Source organism: Puma concolor, chromosome D2 (genome assembly GCF_028749965.1).
Source record: "Puma concolor isolate L17-30 chromosome D2, mPumCon1.1.hap2, whole genome shotgun sequence".
In the NCBI taxonomy this organism is placed as follows: Eukaryota; Metazoa; Chordata; class Mammalia; order Carnivora; family Felidae; genus Puma; species Puma concolor.
This window is the reverse complement of record NC_141677.1, coordinates 4,667,854-4,686,687: the sequence shown is the minus strand read 5'-3', so window position 1 is coordinate 4,686,687 and position 18,834 is coordinate 4,667,854. Positions and strand designations below refer to the sequence as shown.

Here is an 18,834-nt window from a genome sequence, read left to right as displayed (position 1 = left end):
GGAGCGTTACCAAAGCCACATGGATTTGAGAGGCCAGGATATAGGCATGAGAGTAGAGCTACAAACTATTTTCTTCTTACCCACCTTCAAGCATGAATAATGCGAAGTTACAGAAGGAGCTCTACTTTAGTGCCCACCCACTGAAGGGCTCAGTGATCCGAATCTGCTGGTGACTGTGGCTCTCCCCTGGAGTTTCTGGTTTTTATTTAGAAAAGTGCAATTCTATAGTCATATTCAACATTGATGACTTTTTTTCCATTTTCAATGTTGGTTGCAGAAATTAGACTTCTTCATAGTGCATCTTAGTAAATGTTTCAACCAATTCAAGTAGGAAACACAAATAGTCACTATGCATAACGGGAAGTAGCTTTGCATGACTGTTGAAAGCTAAGAATTGATTCAGGAGGACATGGGGTGGAACCCTGGCTGGCCATCCACTTCCTAGTCATGTGCTTTTGATAAGTTAATTAGTTATATATGTTTTATAAGGCTTAAGTGATCTGATGTGTATAAAATGCCCAGACCAGTGATTGGCATAGGAATAGTAATGATCTATTACTATTATCAGTTATTATTAGAGAACAAGATCAACCCCATTCATAAATTAAAGAAATTGAATAAAAAATAACCATGATGTGCAACATTGCACTAGACAAATTAGCAAACGCTTGTAAATGACGATGCTGGCAAGGGTGTGATACGCTGGGGAGCCTCGCATCTGAGACACCTGGTTCTTCTGAAAAGCAACATAACCAAGAAAAATACTCTGCTCCTTGGCCTAACAGCTACCTTTGTTAAAACCAAAGGCAGCCAAGAGTTTGTAAAAAGGAATATTTTCCCAGCATAACGTGTGCTAGGGAAAAACAGGAAACAGACTGAATGTCTAGCAAGGGAAGAATGTTAAATAATATGTTGGCATTAGAGTAAAATGAGATGGCATATGGACATTACAAGGACATTTGGGAACATGCTTTTAATGTGGTAGTAAAAAGTTTACGAAAGTGTCCTCTCGCCCACGCGGCCTGGGTGGGTCTGCACCTGGGCCCTGAATTAAGTCTGTCACAGCAACGTGTTCCCTTATCCTGGTAACAGCTTCAAGGACGTGCACCTTCAAGGACGTTGAAAAGCAGGTCCAATCAGAGTGCACTTGAGCTCTTTGGCTGGAAATGTTGGAACAAAAAGCTTTTCCTAGACCTTAGGAAAAGAGCCTCTGTAGTCGGCTACTGCGGTCAGAGGGTGTAAATTGATGCTGATCGATTTGGTGCTTTTTCGAGGGGAGTTTAGCATGAGGATAAAGCTGACAGAGGAGGCAAGTCTGGGACAAATACAGGCACATGGAACCAGTGTCCCCACCGCACCTCTGGTTTCTGCTCAGGACTTTGCAGTTCGACCGCTGATCATTTCCTGGATTTGTGTCAGCCAGTTGAAGTTGGGCTTGCTGATCCTTGAAACATACTAAATTCTAAATGAGACACGGTGTGCTAGAATACTAAGTGGGGGAAAAGCATGAATCAAAATTATATGGTGCAGTGTGCTCTCAATAATGGAAAATGCATAGTCACAGAAACCACTGGAAAAGATGTAAAATATATCTCTACTTGACACGACCAACTATTTTTACCTTTTCATGCATTTTTCAAGATTTCATAATGGTCATATGTCATATATGATAATATTTAAAACCCTTTTCTTCTGGAGCATTATAATGTATACATTTAGAAGTAAAGAATTCACCTCTGGTCACAAATAAGATGTTTAAGATAATTACTCTGGGAGCTAATCTCCTCTTTCCTTCAAGCTGTTATATAGACGTAGGGTTCTATTGGAAAGAACATGTTATTTAAAATTTGAATGGTGTACATATTTATATGGTATTAGGGAGACAGAAATGCCCCCTTTAAATTGTGCAGTGGGCCCATCAGCCTGCATATCCCAGCGAGCCCCTGTAAGTCCTTACTACGAGCCCGATTCCTGGTCCTGAATCCAAAGTTAGCATTTGGAGAGCATTTCAATATATGTTTTCAAAGATGGTTTTATGACTCATCAGCAGCTGAACATTCTGATATCCTCGAAGCTTCTTTCACATAGGAAAACTGAATCCAAAATTCTAAAAGCAAAAACAAAAACAAATCCCTTTTTACAGGGTTAGATTTTCAAACAATAGCAATAGTATTTTTGTTTGCTAAATTCTTCTTTGCCTGGGTATGATAGGAATTGTTTTTGTGTCTACATATTTTCCCTTTGACCTTACCGGATTCCATGTAAATAATCTTACACTGAAAACCAGCCTTAAAGAAAGACGTTTGGTTGATTAGAAAAGCGTATTACCAAAGGGCAGGAAAACAAGGGAAAGCAGCCTGCAGAAGCAGGGTAGCCCCTAAGTGTTCAATCAGTGTGTGAAGAGCGATTTAAGTGCCCTTTCTGGACGTGACACGACACGGTGGGAAATGCGAATGGACTGGCAGTGCACTGCTCAGGCACACACTGGAAGGGGTCCTAAGCCTTCTAAAGTCTAGGTCAAGCTCCCAAACACGGAAACCACAGAGAGTTAATGATAATTGAGATCATATGTTTCTTATCAAAGCTTCCTCAAGAAAAGCAGCTTAAGGGAAAATTCATAAATACGTGTCTTGACCACAGTCTACCAATCCCCTTCCGCATCGGAGCCTTCAGCTAATTTGTTGACTTAATTACCCAAGGCACAGGAAGGTTAAACAGAGTGATAATCTGATTTTCTCTGATTGCTGATCACTGCAAAAAGTGGCCCATAGGATGCAAAAATAAACCTAGAACCTCAGGCTATGTAGAATGGAGAGGCGAGGCAATTATCTAGATAATTCAGGCTAAGTTGACTGTTTACAGTAATCAGGTTATCTGGATAAGTACTCAGCCTACACCCTGTCTACCGGAACAGCAGTTTTAATCACATCATGGGGTCTGATTAAATGGGTTATTTGTTAGATCTAAATTTAGTGTGAACTATTTATGTTTTAATAGTCAAATTCATAAGGAAAAACCTAATACACTATCCTGTGAAAACATCATCCCGAATGACGGGGATAACATTGTGTCCAAATAAAGAATGAGTACTTGTCTTTAAATAATTGGAAAACATGAGACCACAGAAAGAAAATCACATGTGGGGAAAAGATATTTACTGTGGTTGAGTCTACTACGAAGGGCTACATAAAAAGTGAGGTAAGAAAAGTTAAAGCTGGTATGAGAAATGGGAGATCATCCCACACCGTAGCCATTGGAAATCTATATTCTGATGACCTCTGTTTGTCAAGAGGCATCAAAAAAAAAAAAAAAAATCTTTCAATAGAAGAACGTTAGCTAACTTTTTTTTGTTGTTATAAAATACTTGCTCATCTTAGAAATTGTAGACAATACAGAAAATTATAAGGAAGAAAACCAAAATCATGTCCAGATAACACCACTCTTAATGTTATTGTGCATTTTTTTCTGTACTCCATAATAATATACGTAATAATAATATGCTATGGGGCAATTAAAAAATGGAATTATACTGTACATACTGTTTTGAAGCATGCATTTTTTGCTAGGTGATATTTTAGATGTCTTTCAGTGTCAATAAATATGTAGATACAGCCCAATTTTTTATTATTTTACATGACTGCAACATAAATCCAACCACTATTTTTGGACACTTAGGTTGTTTTTAATTGTCTTATAAACAACCCACTGTTATATAACTTCATCTTCACGTACTTACTTGATTTTTTTTTCCACCGGTAGGTTAAATTCCTTGAAATGGAATTGCCGGGTAAAAGAGCAACGCACATTTTTATGACCTTTGATATATATTGCTCAACTGAATGCCACATGCTTTTGCCTTATTAATGGCACAAGCTGGGTACAAGAGTGCCTGTTTTTCACAGTCTGTTATCTCTAAATAAACATCTTTATTTAAAATGTTTTTAGTTTTTCAATTTGATACATAAAAATTAAAATTTTGGCTATTTATTTTTTTTAATGAATATTATTTCATAATTTAGTTCCCATTTCTATTGCTTCCTTTGTGAATGACCTACTCATATCTTTCCTTTTTTTTTTTTTTCCTTTCAGGGCATTTTCACCTTTTTGATTTATGAGTTCACTATCATAGTTATATCAAAACTTTATGGCTATTTTGCAAATAATTTTTCCAGTTTTTCATTTGCCCTATAATATTTTAATTATGTTTTTCAGCATGGAAGCTTCCCACATTTATGAAATCAAATGAACGAAGTTTTTCTCTGTGGTATCTCCCTTTACTCATTGCTCAGAAAGTCTTTCACTTCTAGATCTATGTATGTATGTATATATGTATCTATCTACCTACCTACCTACCTATCCCTATATTGTATGCCAGCCCATTTTATTGTTATTTTAAAATGTAAATGTTTAACCCATTTGGAAGAAAGAGTTCATCATCAAGAAATAAAACTACAGTTAGGGTAATTATGATTATACCGGTTGTGATTTTCCTATTCTGGCTCTTCCAAAATTGATGATTTGATACGTATAAGCGAGGCATGCCAGTGCACACAGGCACTTCCTGAAGTGACTCTGAGAGTGCTTTGGGATCCCAGAGAATGCTTAGCTGAAAGAATGAAATTCAGAACACCTAGCATAAAAGCAAAATCACAAAAGAGTTCCAACAGCAAACATCAAGTGCTGTGCAAAGAAATGAAAATCAAACTGGTGTGCTTCCATTAATACGGCACGTTAGAAGACAATGAGGCAAAACATCCTGACTTCTGAGGTAAAATAATTTCAACCCAGATTCTTCACTCAAACTAGCCATTCAAGTCTGAGCACAGAATAAAGATTTTTTTTTTTTCATATGAGGAGGGACTCAGATTTTTTTTTTTTTACATTTCATGCACATTTTCTTGGAAAGTTGTGTGAAAATGTTTCAGCAAAATGAGAGCAAAATGTAGAATTAATTTGATCCAAGAGGCAAAGATTTCAACCCAGGAAAGCAGTGATCATAAAATCCAGTTAACAACTAGCAACGGGGCAAGGACAACCAGCTGACTAGAGCACAGGGAGGGAGGTTTTGGGGGAAGGACTGTAAGGAAATCAGTGTATGTGAAAGAGCCGATAGAAAAATAGAAAAAAGATGATAGTATAGAGAATTAGAAAAAAAAAAATAGTCCATGATACAGAAATACTGACATAAATTAGAGGGCATTAGAAATTTCAAGAACAAGAAATTTTTGTTTCAACTGAGCAACAAACTCAAACGATGGACAATTTTAAGTAATTGATGAGACATGAGAGAAAAGTTCATTTGGTACTAATGCTAGGAATAATCTCCTTTGATTTGCCCAATAGTTGTGACAATGAATGTGTAAACACGAAAATTAATTCTAGCATACGACTTGACCCAACTTACCTTGCTGTTTACATAGTAATAATGTAAGTCCTATAATCAATCTCAAACTTTTAGAGCCAACTTATAGGAAAGACATGTAGTAGCCAGGCAGAATGAAATTGCTCACAATTTTGATAGTGTATAAATAAAAAGGTAGTTGATAGAAAAATGGGAAATAAAGGGGGATAAAACAGTGGGGGTGCTCATAATTTTATTGTACAAAGCAGAAATCAAATACTCTGAAAATCAATGGAATAAGAACCACAGGTATAAGGATATCAAAGGTTATAAAGGTAACCAATGAAAGAATAACAATGGGGCACCTGGGTGGCTCAGCCAGTTAAGTGTCTGACTTTGGCTCAGGTCATGATCTCATGGTTTGTGGGTTCGAGCCCCTCTGACAGCTGACAGCTCAGAGCCTGGAGCCTGCTTCAGATTCTGTCTCCCTCTCTCTCCGCCGCTCCCTCTCTTTCTCTCTCAAAAATAAAAAAAAATTTGGGGTGCCTGTGTGGCTCAGTCAGTTGAGTGTCCAACTTTGGCTCAGGTCATGATCTTGCGGTTTGTGGGTTCAAGCCCCGCATCGGGCTCTGTGCTGACAGCTCGGAGCCTGGAGCCTGCTTTGGATTCTGTGTCTCCCTCTCTCTGCCCCTCCCTGGCTCGTGCTTTCTCTCTCTCTCTCTCTCTCTCTCTCTCAAAAATAAACATTAAAAAAAGAGTAAAGTGAAAAAATAGCAATAAAGCAAATATTAAACATTGATATGAGTGAGCAAACGGTGAGTGGGATATAGCAGGTGTGTATAATCTTTATCATCCATGTCAGAGAATTAATAGGTATTGTCTAAAGTAGGTAAAACAGGAAACGGAAGTCCAAACATATATAGATATGAAAGTAACAGTCATGAGCATCAAACACAGAAACAGATTGCAAGCTCTGGGCAGAGGGAGTGGCTGTGGTTTTTTATTATAAACTTTTCTGTAGTATTTGATTTATTATCAAGTACTTACGGTTTTTTGATCAAACTCGAATCTAAAAGACAGACAATGCATTGGGAATGTCTGAGGATATTGTTTGCGTGGTCTGAGAAAGTGTGGCAGTCGCAGCAAGTGTGTCATTAAAAACATGCGAAAACCCTTCTGATTGGAGAGAGACACAAAGTGGCCGTGCAAATACAAGTGAAGGGTTAGTGGGACTTCACTGAGGACTTTGATAGCAGAATGGCAGTGCTATCTCACTTGTAGCACATAATGCCTCCAAATTGTAGCTGAGAGCAAGGATGCCCAGAAGTAAGACCGTTTCCAGCTCCCTTTCAGCTAGTGACGGTCTTGTAACCACGCTCTGGGTAACTGTGAGGGGCAATGATGTGTGCAATACTCAAGATTGAGTCCACGTGGAAGGCATGTGTTTAACCACCTCCCTTCTCCTCCCTCCCAACTGCCAGGAACATGGACTTACAATCAAATTACACAGAAGAAAGGCAAGACTGGAAAGATAAAGTGCCTTGTTCAAGATCATCAGCAGTGGACAGCAGTAAGTATTCGGACCAAATTCTCCATGAAGCACGTAAGTCAAATATTCTATGGCAGTCTCTACTCCTACAATAATCTAGTATTCTAAAACATTAATTTGACAAATGTTTATTGGCCTGTGGATGAATTAGGAATTTACTAAAAAAAAAATTCTTTTATTACTAGAGTGGTTTATAAAGTGAGATGTTCTGGTTATTTCAAACTATTTATTTTATGATAAGATCTTTTTCAAAAATGTTTTTAAAAGCCAGTTGTGTTTCCAGGTTTTCTCAGGCCAAAAATTTCTGTTGTCATTTTGATTATAATAATAATTAAAGACGAACACACATACTTGAGCCAATCTTGAAAGAGAGGATTTACACCTCTCAATTTCAAAACTTCCTGCAAAGCTACAGGAACAAAGACTGTGTGGTATTGGCAAAAGGCAGACACATAGATTGATGGCATAGAACTGAGAGAAATACAGCCATACACGGTCGATTAATTTTTGACCAGGATGCCATGGCCATCCAGTAAGAAAGAATGGTCTTTTCAGCAAATTCTGGTTGGATAATGGGATATTTCCATGCAAAAGAAGTAAGTTGGGTCTTATCTCACGGCATATTCAAAAATTAACTCAAAATCGAAATAAAGACCTACATGTCAAGACTAAAGCTATAAAACCCTTAGAAGAAAACATAAGAGTAAATCCTTGAAATCTAGGAATAGGCAATGTTTTTTTAGATGAGACACCAAAACACCAGCACCTAAAGAAAAAATAAACACTCTTGAGAATGTGAAAAGACAACCCACAGATTGGGAGAAAATATTTGTGAATTATATATCTGATAATGGTAGGTGTCCAGAATATGAAAAAAAAAAAAAACTTTTATAGCTTAACAATAAAGGACAAATGACCCAATTAAAAACTGAACAAAGGACATGGATAGACTTTTTTTTTCAAAGAAAATATACAAATAGCCAACAAACCCAACAAAAGATGCTAATGTCATTAGCCATTAGGGGAAATGCGTAGCAAAACCATGAGATACCAATTCATATCCACGAGGATGACTCTAATCAAAATGATAGGCAGTTACAAGTGTCGATGAGAATGTGTAAAAATTGGATTATAGACTACAGGTGGGGGATGTAAAATGGTGCAGCCAGTTTGGAAAACTGTCTAGAAGTTCCTCAAAAACTAAAACAGTGTCCATATGCACCAACAATTCTGCTCCTAGGTATATGCCAAAGAGAATCAAAAATGTATGTTCACATAAAAATTTGTCTATGAATGCTCATAGCAGCCTTATTCAGAAGAGCCAAAAAGTATCCTCAACCCACATGTCCACCAGGTGATGAATGAATACACAAAATGCAGTCAGTCCATACGCTGAAATACTGTCCAGTCACAGGAAGAATCAAGTGCTCACTGAGGCTACAACATGGATGAACCTTGAAGACAAGCAGAGTGAAAGAAGCTAATCACAGAAGGCCACATACTGTGTGATTCCACTTCTATGAAATGTTCAGATCAGGCAAACTCATAGAGACAGAAAGTAGAACAGGGGGTCCCTGAGATGGTGGGGGAAGGGGTAGATGGGGGGTGACTATTAATGGGTGTGGAGTTTCATGTTGGGGTGATGAAAATGTGGAATTAGGGATCATGACTATACAACCTATGTATGTACTGGAAACCACTCAATTGTCCACTTTAAAAGGTGAATTTTATGGCATGAGAATTATATCTTTAAAAACACACACACTAGCGGCACCTGGGTGGCTCAGTCAGGCATCTGACTTCGGCTCAGGTCATGATCTCATGTTTTGTGGGCTTGAGCCCTGCGTTGGGCTCTGTGCTGACAGCTTGGAGCCTGGAGCCTGCTTTGGATTCTGTGTCTCCCTCTCTTTCTCTGCCCCAACCCTGCTTGCGCTCTGTTTCTGTGTCTCTCAAAAATAAATAAACGTGAAAAAAATTTTAAAGAAAAACACACACACTAAATACACACATACCAGGAAAGAACGCATCTAGTACTTTGGTGGTCATTTTATTCTTCCAGTCGTCTTGAAGAAATTATTACAGGGGATTCAGGTAAATCAAACATTTATACTTACTTTTATCCAGTTCAAACTCATTTTGTTTCTTTCAGTGATTTTTTTCCCTGTTACCATACACTTCACCTTTCTTTCAAAGCTGTAACATTGTTTTCCTTTCTAAACATGAATGTAATTTGAGAATAAAAGGTTCACATTAGCTTTAGCTGCCAGTGGTGTAGACGTGCTGGCACCATGAACAAAAGCACAGGATCCTGACACTCGGGGAAGATGCTCTTATTTCCCTGCTGCACAAAAAGCCAAAAGTAAGCCCTATTATCAGAGCGAGTGAGAGCGGATTCACCATGTGATTAATCAGGAAAATGGAGGCAAAAATTCGGCTGGGATCGCACCTAGTGTGTGGGGCAGAGAGCTCTTCCTGAGCTTGTTAATTCTAGCTTGTAATTTTCTCCGTCTACAATCAACTTCCTTCCAGTGTGTAGTAAAAATATGCAGTTCAGGTGCTGCTTCCTGTGGGAAGTAAGGTGATCATCAAAATATCAGGCCAGTGAAATGGCAAAAATACATGGTTTTATTCTTCAAGGACACCCCGTTCTTCAAATTCCTCAAATGAGATAATGAAGGATAACCCTACATTTTATCCTTTTGATCTTTGCTGTGTTACAATTCTTCTGTCTTCTTCTTTCTTTAGAGACAGAGAGAGAGGGAGGGAGGGAGGGAGGGAGGGAGGGAGGGAGGGAGAAAAGTAATGTGGTATTGCAAGGTCATAGTTTAAAAATATCTTGCCTTTTCTCAAAGTCTAAAAATATCTGTGATCGACTAAGCAACCAATTACTGTACATCCCAAATGCATGTTTTCGCAGTTATTTTTAGGGGCAAGATTTAGTCACTACACATCCTGTCCACTCCAAACAACAGACAGACAGAGAGGGCAGCTAATGAGTAGGTAAGCAAATGACAATGTCTCCTTACTTTCGACTTGGCTTCCAGGACCCAAGAGGCTGCCTGGCCGTCTCCACTCTGGCGTCAAACAGTCCCCCGTGCAGTACGCCGACAATTTAAATTATTACAAGGCAATGTTACAAGTATGAACCCTGGCGCAAAATAAAGTAATTACATTCAATTAGCAGTCCCCAAAGTGATGGCCCAATACCGAGGGCTTTAGATGTTGCCTTTTGTTGACACACAGAAGCCAGGTAATGAGCCGAGCTTCAAAGGGTAAGGGGCTAGCTTTGCTGCTTAATTAGTGGGAACTAGATCAGAAAACATGGCAAAAAGGAAAAAAAAGAAAACATGCTCACAATTTTCTCTTATTGTAGGGATTCAGATAATATGTCACATTTCCCAAACAACAATTGAATAACCGAATACAAAAATGATCTCCTGAGGAGAATTCCACAGGAGTGAGGATGTGATTACATGTGTGGGTTTTTTTTGGGGGGGGGGGGCAGGGAGGATTTATATAATTTGATGTCATGTCTGCACCCCTAGTGATTTATCATCTCCTTTTAATAAAAGCTTTTCTTGTTTGAATTTTTAAAATAATTTAAACAGAATTATATTAAATAAATAGTCTCTAAACCCTACTATCCTTCCCACGAATATCCTTTCACAGAACACACTATGTTTGTTGCTCTGAAGAACATCCCCAAACTCAAACATAGCCAGAAAAGTTCCGAAAAATTAAGAAATATTGGGAAGACTAGCCTGGTTGATTACTAAAACATCGTATTTTGGTTTTATACATGTGAATTTTTTCTTTACGTAATTTATTATATGAAATAAATTCTATGAAACACAGTGGCCTTGCCTTTGTGTTTCTTCAGATGTTAGTCAATAAATGCGTTGAGGAAAACAATTAAAAACGTGGCCAACGCCTCAAAAGAAGAAAAAAATTAGCAAAGGATATAAACAGCAGGAAAGAATAAAGTTCTCAAAATACATGGGATGATTCTCAACCTTATTTATATTTATACAAAATGGAACTTAGATAGTGTTTTTTAAAATCAGATTTGCAGTCAAAAGATTTAAAATGTTTTGTGGCGGGGCACCTGGGTGGCGCAGTCGGTTAAGCGTCCGACTTCAACCAGGTCACGATCTCACGGTCCGTGAGTTCGAGCCCCGCGTCAGGCTCTGGGCTGATGGCTCAGAGCCTGGAGCCTGTTTCCGATTCTGTGTCTCCCTCTCTCTCTGCCCCTCGCCCGTTCAAGCTCTGTCTCTCTCTGTCCCAAAAATAAAATAAACGTTGAAAAAAAAATTAAAAAAAAAAATAAAATGTTTTGTGGCTTGCAGACAACCCATACACGATTAGTGGAACTGGTTCCCTCTCAATAGAGGCTATTTTGCAATACTGTCAAAATGTAAAATTGAGAAAGCCTTTGACATCTAGGGATTTTCCCACAAATGCATAAGACATGTGCAAAGATATTTCTTGCAGAATTATTTATAAAAATAGAAAAACAATGTAGATATATAACAAGAGAATGGTTAAATAGAGTGTATACAGCTTATTTAAAAGCACTATGCTCAATTATTCCAAAAAATGTAAGTGGAAGGACAATTTCCCAGTTTTATGAGGCCAGCATTACCCTGATGCCAAAACCAGATAAAGACACCACAAAACAAACAAACAAAAAAAAACAAAAAAAAAAAGGGAGAGAGAGGGAGAGAACTACAGGCCAGTATCTTTGATGAACATAGATTCAACAAAATACTAGCAAACAGAATCCAACAATATGTGAATTAAAAATTAAAAAATTAAAAAAAAAAAAAAAACATCCACCACGATCAAGTGGGATTTACTCTTGGGCTGCAAGGGTGGTTCAATATTTGCAAATCAACCAATGTGATATATCACATCAATAAAGAGAAAGGATAAAAACCATATGCTCACTTCAGTAGACTCAGAAAAAACATTTGATGGGGCACAACATCCACTCATGATAAAAACCCTCAATAAAGTAGGTTCAGAGGGAATATACCTCAACAGAATAAAGACCATATATGAAAAACCCACAGTTAACATCATACTCAATGAAGAAAAACTGAGAGTTTTCCCTCTAAGGTCAGGAAAATGACAGGGATGTCTACTCTCAGCACTTTTATTCAGCATAGTACTGGAAGTCTTAGCCACAGCAAGCAGACAATAAAAAGAAGTTAAAGCCATCCAAACTGGTAAGGAAGAAATAAAACTCTATTTGCAGATGACATGACACTTTATATAGGAAACTCTAAAGACTCCACCAAAATCTAGAACGGATAAATAAATTCAGTAAAGTTTCAGGATGCCAAACCAATGTGCAGAAATCTCTTGCACTTCTATGCACTAATAATAAAGCAGCAGAAGTGGAAATTCAGAAAACAATCCCATTTACAGTTGCACCAAAACAATAAAATACCTAGGAATAAACCTAACCAAAGAGGTTAAAGACCTGTATTCTGACAACTATAAAACACTGTTGAAAGAAACTGAAGATGACACAAAGAAATGGAAAGACATTCCATGCTCATGGACTGGAAGAACAAATATTGTTAAAATGTCAATACTACCCAAAGCAATCTACACAATTAATGTAATCCCTATCAAAATAGCATTTTTCACAGAGCTGGAACAACCCTCAAATTTGTATGGAACCACAAAAGATTAGCTAAGCAATCTTGAAAAAGAAGATCAAAGCTGGAGTTATCGTAATTCTGGACTTGAAGTTATATTACAAAGCTGTAGTGATCAAGACAGTATGGTACTGGCACCAAAACAGACACATAGATCAATGGAACAGCATAGAAAACCCAGAAATAAACCCATGATTATATGGTCAATTAGTCTTTGACAAAGCAGGAAGAATATCCAATAGGAAAAAGACAGTCTCTTCAACAAAACTGAAAATAAAAAATAGGAAAACTGGTCAACTACCTGCAAAAGAATGAATCTGGATCACTTTATTACATCATATACAAAAATAAATTCAAAATGGATTAAGGACCTAAATGTGAGACCTGAAACCATAAAAATCCCAGAAGAGAGCACAGGCTGTAATGTTTCCACAACTGGCCATAGCAGCGTTTTCCTAGTTCTGTCTCCTGAGGCAAGGGAAATAGAAGCAAAAATAAACTATTGGGACTTCATCCAAATAAAACCTTCAGCACAGGGAAGGAAACAGTCACCAAAACTAAAAGACAACCTACTGAGTGGGAGAAGATACTTGCAAAGGACATACCCAACAAAGGGTTAATATCCAAATGTATAAAGAACTTATACAACCCAACACCCCCCAAAAATGAATAACTCGATTTCAAATGGGCAGAAGACATGAACAGGCATTTTTCCAAAGACGACATCCAGATGGCCAACACACATGAAAAGATGCTCAATATCACTGATGATCGGGGAAGTGCAAATCAAACTACAATGAGATACCACCTCACATCTGTCAGAATAGCTAAAGTCAAAAACAAAAGAAACAACAAGTATTGGTGAGGATGTGTTCAAAAAGGAACCCCTGCACTGTTGGTAGGAAAATGCAAACTGGTATGTGCCGCCATTCTGGAAAACAGTATGGAGTTTCCTCAAAAAATTAAAAATAGAATTGCCTATTGATCTAGTAATTCCACTACTGGGCATTTACCCAAAGAATATGAAAATACTAATTCACACAGGTATATACTTTCTTGTGTTTCTTTGCGCATAATTTACAAAAGCCAAATATGGAAGCAACCCAAGTGTGCATCCATAGATGAATGGATAGAGAAGAGGTATATATACACAGTGGAATATTACTCATCCATAAGAAAGAGTGAAATCTTGCCATTTGCAACTACATGGATGGACCTAGAGGGTATCATGCTAAGTGAAACAAGTCATCAGAGAAAGACAAGTACCACATAATTTCACTCATACGTGAAGTTTAAGAAATAAAACAGATGAGCAAATGAAAGAGAGAGAGAGAGAGAGAGAGAGAGAGAGAGAGAGAGAGGAAAGCCAAAAAACAAACTCTTAACTGTTAAGAACACACTGATGGTCACCAGAAGGGAGGTGAGTGGGGGGATGGGTGAAATAGGTGATGGGGATGAAGGAGTGCACCTGATGTGGTGAGCACCGTGTGATGCATGGAAGTGTTGAATCACTATATTGTCCACCTGAACCCAATATAACACTGTATGTTAACTATACTGGAATTAAAATGTTAAGAGATACTAAGATAAATAAATATAGAGCATATGTACATATAGATTGGAACTGTACTAGAACTCTATGACACAGTCTTAAGGATGAGAAAGCATGATGCTTTCGGCAGTAGACTATCATTTGTGAAAAAAGCAGTAATACATATTCTTGTCTATCTCTGAAAGAACATGTAACGAAAGTGGTGGTTTTGGGAAAGAGGAAATGGTAGAGAGACATTCCACTGTTTATATTTTTAATATCATATCAAGTTTACATAATTCACATGTATATAAGTAGTTGTAAGCACAAAACATTTAATATTTAATATACAGAAATATTCTAGCATAAAATTATCCTTTCAAAGGCATGGGCCAGTTTTAATAACTGCACTGTGTTAGATGTGGAATCAAAAATTAGATACAAAGAGCAGAGAGGTAAGGGGTGGGAATGGGCCACATGGGTGGAGCTGGTCAAGTTATAACCCTCTAGTGATAACACAAATAAGTCCTGGGGATGTAATATATAGCATGGAGACTATAGTTAATAATACTGTATTGTGTTCTTAAGGTGCATTGTCTACACTGCATACTTAAAAGGTATATTTTGTACTTAAAAGACAACAGTTCTTAAAAGCCCTCCTCATCAGGAGAGAAAAATGGTAACTATACGGTGATAAAGGTTAAGTACATTTATTGCAATGATCATTTTGCAATATATAAACATATTAAATCATTATGTTGTACACACAGAACGAATATTATATGTCAATGATACCTCAATTTTTAAAGAAAGGCTACTTAAGATAATAATTGCCCTGTGTGTTTATATTCCCCAAAATCTATAGACTGGAAACTCTGAAGAGTGTGAACTCTGTGAGCAATGAATTAATTGGTGATTGGGTGAACCACTTAAACCCTTTAATTAGAAAATAAGGAAAGAAATTGGTGAGTGTTTATTATAGGTATAACCTCTCTTTCCACTTTCTTCTGCCTGCTTTCTACAAACTTTACTCTGTACTGAAGAGGGAAAAAAAGGGATTAGAGAGAGAGATAAAACCATTTCTTTTAGGGGCACCTGGGTGGTTCTGTTGGTTAAGCATCTGACTTTGGCTCAGGTCATGATCTTGTGGTTTGTGAGTTTAAGCCCTGTGTCGGGCTCTCTGCTGTCAGTGCAGAGCCAGCTTCGGACTCTGTGTCTCCCTCTCTCTCTGCCCCTCCCCTGCTCCCACTCTCTTGCTCTCTCTCAAAAATAAATAAACATTAAAAAATAAAAACCATTTCCTTTATAAAGTGGACATTGCTATAAAATCCAGGACACAGTATTTTTTTTTTTTGCATGAATACTAATAGGACAACAATCTAATATTCAGTTCATGACTTTCTTCCACTCATTTATGTATGGTTATTTGGGTTGACAATGCCAGAATCTTAAAAGAAATTAGTTTTGTGCCTTGAATGAGGCACTATTAAACTTACATCTTCTTATATGTCTCATAATTAAGGAAAACAGTTTTCAAGAGTTTAATCTTTTACATACTTCTTGATTTGTAAAATCACGTTTCTAGATGCTGAAAAAATGCCCATTGTCATTTTATTTTATTTATTTATTTTTATTTTTTTATTTTAGAGAGAGAGTGCAAGTGGGGGAGAGGGGCAGAGGGGAAGACAGAGAATCTTAAGCAGGCTCCACGCTCAACTCAGAGTCCAACACAGGGCTCGATCCCACGACCCTGGGATCATGACCTGAGTCAAAATCGAGTCACATGCTCAACCAACTGAGCCACCCAGGTGCCCCCCAAAAATGTCCTTTATAATTTTAAATAAAATGTGATATGTATCTAATTAATTGAGTAGTTTATATTTCATGTAGATACTGATCAATTGTGTGATTTCTTCAACATGCCAAGGGAGAGAAAAAAACATTCCCAAAATGAAGGGGCTATATCCCTCTTTGGTCCCCATCCACATTCTCTCCCAAAACATCAGGGCAAATTGGGGGTGGCAATTAAAGAGATCCCAAACCTCTTTCCTTCCTCAACTTTACCCTCAAAAGGAAGAAGTATACTAATTTTAGATCACTGCTCCTTCTGGTATGTCTTGGGGGTCTTTATTACATAGCTTCTCCATCTTAAAGGGTTTCCATTACCTATAAGAATAATAATCCTCATATACCCTTTGATCACAGAGCCCCAGATGCAGGAATCTCTTTTATCATAATAAAAGCAACAGTGCAAAGAATATGTAAATAAAATCCTCATTTAAATATTATTAAAAGTGGCAAAATCTGGAAATAACCTATATGACCAAGAACGGGGAAAAAATGGTGGTGCATTTCTATCGTGAAATATTATAGAACTGTGAAAAAGATGTCAGATAGGTATCTACAGACTCAGAGGGTTCTTTCTCCATAATGTATTAAATTATTTTTTGTAATATACGTATAGTAATTCCCTTCTTACAAAAACAAACTGCAACACCAAACCTATCATGTGAAACATGTCAGTGCATGTTTACATGACCATGGAGAATGGTGGAAGGATCCACACCAAACTACCATCCCCTCTCACATAGGTGGAAACACGTAGTTAGGTTGTCTTCAGCTGCAAGTGCTAGAGATCTCAATTCAAATTTATCCTGAACCCGAGAAAAGAGAATGGAATAGAAATCTATTCTAGAAACCTGGTAGTGCTGGGGTGATTTTGGAGGTCAGTATCTCTCCGGCTCTGTTCCCTGATTTCTTTGGCTGCTCTCTTTGAAAGTTTTGGGCACTGCTTTTGTAATTCTTTGTCTCCTGTCCACATGCCTATGTGACTGTCTAACTTCATCACTTAAACAGGGGAAGTTTGGAGAGTGAAAGATGTTGCTATGAATAGTCATTGCCGGACAACAGGATGCTCCCAGGGAGACTGGGGTCTATGGCCAACTTCATATGTCACAACACGCAAGGGAGGAGAGAGTTGGCATTTTCTGCTGACTTTACCTGAAAGGAAAAACCAATTTCTCAGAAGCCCTAAGTGAAGTCCTTCCCGAGATTCACTGGCTTGAGTTGGGTAATGTCGCCATAATGATCCAAATCCTCTGGGAATGCCAAATGCTGATTGTGTTTTTGAGCTCTTCAGTCAGTACATAGATAAATTACCTTAGACCAGCGATTTTCAAAGTGCAGTTAGGGGACCTCTAGGGGCCCCTGAGACCCATTTTTCATAAAAATGAATTATTTTTGTTAACATATAATGGGTTTATCATTGCTCTTTTAAAAGGGTTAACAAATATGTATTTCTTCATTTCTGTTTTAGTTTCTAAAATGGTAATTATCAACAGATATGACCCAGATGAACAAAAACTCTTTGGAAATGCATTAATTTGAGGCATGTACAGAGGATCCTGAGACTGCATGTTTGGAACCCCTTCCATAGACTCCAGGGGCTGGTTTTCTCTTGGGCAGGTAGACTACATGAAGGGGCAGTGTGGAGCCACATAAAATCAGTGTCCCGTCGGAGACAGGTCAGCGGGAATGCACGTGGGGTAGGCAGTCGGCACGGAGAATGGCCGTAAGGCAGAAATGGAGGGTGAAATCAGGGCAGTTTATCAACATTTCCTTTCTTGTTAAATTGTTCCAGAGGATCATGTGCTACTTCTGTAGTTTGGGAAAATGTACTTCATTAAAATAGTTAAAGATAATAATGCTGAGTGATTTTCAGTTGTCACAGCAAAATTAAGTAGAACTTAGTCTTCAACCATGACTAAGACCTCTTCCATAGCAAGGATGAAGCAAAAAAAAAAAAACCCAAAAGAATTAACTGGATTATTATATTGTATTCCAAATCCTTATCCTAGGCATTTCAATATAATTTGGGTCAAAACTACCGTTATTCCTACACAGTAATGATAATATTTACTATAGATTTAAAGTGAATTTTGCTTTCACGTCTAAGTTGGAAAACCCAGAAATTTGGCTAGGTTCTTTCATCAAGATAAATAGTACAGTTTATTTCTAGTATTGTGTAATAGTGCTAGTTGACTATTGCTTATTTAAAATTAACAGAAATAGGGGCGCCTGGGTGGCGCAGTCGGTTAAGCGTCTGACTTCAGCCAGGTCACGATCTCACGGTTCGTGAGTTCGAGCCCCGCGTCGGGCTCTGGGCTGATGGCTCGGAGCCTGGAGCCTGTTTCCGATTCTGTGTCTCCCTCTCTCTCTCTGCCCCTCCCCCGTTCATGCTCTGTCTCTCTCTGTCCCAAAAATAAATAAAAAACGTTGAAAAAAAAATTAAAAAAAAAATAAAATTAACAGAAATATTATTTTATTTTTATCATGTTAAATGAAGGTTTCCATCTGACACTTCCCTATTTCTAGTCTGGTTTTGAGAATAAAGTGTGGCATATGTGCCAGGAAATCTGGAAGAAAAGGTAATTAGAAACTGTTGAATGTTTTTTTCCCCATCGTTTAAGGTTGGAAATCAAGTTTTGTCAAATGCGCCTCTCATCGTTGATTAAGATATTTTTTCTCCTATATTCCATACTATTGAATCATTCTTGCTTTCCCAGTTTGAATCCTACTTCACTATTGTGTAACGTGCCTTAAATACACTGCTAAACTCTTTGTTAATATTTTATCTATGTGATTTTTACACATATTTTCAAAAGTGCAGTTATTCTATAGTTTGATCTTCAGTATGTATTTTTGTCAGATTTAGTTTCAATGTTATACTTTAAAAAAGCATTCAGGA

The 18,834-nt window shown here is 37.7% G+C and overlaps 1 long non-coding RNA gene across 1 annotated transcript in view; it reads right to left on the bottom strand.

Annotated features, from left to right (window-relative positions):
• The window catches only part of LOC147575742 (uncharacterized), a 63,787-nt gene that overhangs the window by 24,175 nt on the left and 20,778 nt on the right, over positions 1–18,834 (bottom strand). The window contains exon 2 of the long non-coding RNA XR_015241505.1: positions 1,958–2,107. This is a non-coding gene — a long non-coding RNA (uncharacterized LOC147575742). The remainder of the gene's footprint in view (positions 1–1,957; positions 2,108–18,834) is intronic.